Here is a 1,379-nt window from a genome sequence, read left to right as displayed (position 1 = left end):
AGGCATCCTTCTGCCTTCCGGCCAGCGCGCTCCAGGCCTTCACTCTCTTCCCCTTTCTGCTCCGCTTTTCAATTTATTCTGCTTTTTATTGCTCGCTATTGCAGAGACTATTGCCCTGGAGACAGGAATGGTTCTAGTAGTGAAAGGCACACTCGGTGGATTTCATTAACATTCCTGCCCGGCTCGTCTGGGGTGGGGGCGGGGAGCTGACCCGGGAGGGCAGCTGGGTGCCTCTTTGCTCCCACCCCTACGCCTCAGTGCCAGGCCTTTAGGGTCAGGGGCCTCTGCCCGACTGTACCCAGTCTTGTGGTGGAAGGGGAGGGCCCATAGCCCATTTCACAGGTGGGGAAACCGAGGCTTGGACTGCTACTAACAAGATGGGAAGGGCGAGAACAGGTTAGATAAGGACTGCCAGCCCCCTCCCCAGCTAATGCCCCAGTTCCTCGGTATTGGGGGCCCCATGTCACCCTCCCCTCTCCCTTCCTGTGCTCCATCACGTGACAGAGGCTGTGAGCAGGTCAGCTCCTCCTTGCAAATGAGGCAGTTTTATGGGTTTTAGAAAAACACTCCAATTGTTCCCTCAATTACCCTGAGCGGATTGAATATATTAATCTCTCTCTTAACTCGAGTGAGAGACTCGGCTGCTGCCCCTCCCCCAGCCACCAGCATCCCTTCACCGCACGTGCCAGGGAGTGACTCCCAATCCCTGCTCCCCTGACCTGGGCCCCTGAGCAGGTCAGCCTGGGTCCAGGCAGCATACTTCTGCTGTGCCTAACACACACACACACGTGTGCACATGTGCACACTCACACATGCACACACTCATAGACACACACACACACACTCATACACAGACACACGCGGCTGCTTTACATTTCTCTCTCAATTCGTATTGATTTTCTCCTTTGCCGCTATTTGGAAGAATTTTTTCCTTGTGTAAAGTTGATCAAGGGGCTGAGGGGGGCGGGAGGGGAATGTGGGCAGCTCCCCCTTCTGCTCCTGTGACAACTGCCTCCAGCTTAAACACACTCTGCCCCAGGCAGCCGAGCTCCGTTAAAAGCTACCTGAGGTTTCCCTTTGTAGCTCGATTTTCTTTTATTTCTGGGGAACAAAGACTCTGTCAAGGCGTTCCCAGAGAGTGCTGTCACCCATGCAGGGAAGGGTGTAGACCCATCACCAGTCACCCAGGTGGAGAGGCCAGGCTGGTAGGAGAGGCGGGGCTGGCCCTGGCCGGCCCCAGGGAGGATGGGGGTGAGGGACATGGCCAGTGCCCCCTCAGGAAGAGAAAGGCTCTTGGCTATTTGTACCACAATGACCCTGCCAGCTGTCTTCTGTCCCCTCGTGCTCCTGGGTGGCACTGAAAGATTTTCTGCCCATGG

Source organism: Bison bison, unplaced genomic scaffold, assembly GCF_000754665.1.
Source record: "Bison bison bison isolate TAMUID 2011002044 unplaced genomic scaffold, Bison_UMD1.0 scf7180017864181, whole genome shotgun sequence".
Lineage (NCBI taxonomy): Eukaryota > Metazoa > Chordata > Mammalia > Artiodactyla > Bovidae > Bison > Bison bison.
Note: the sequence above shows the minus strand (reverse complement) of the source record.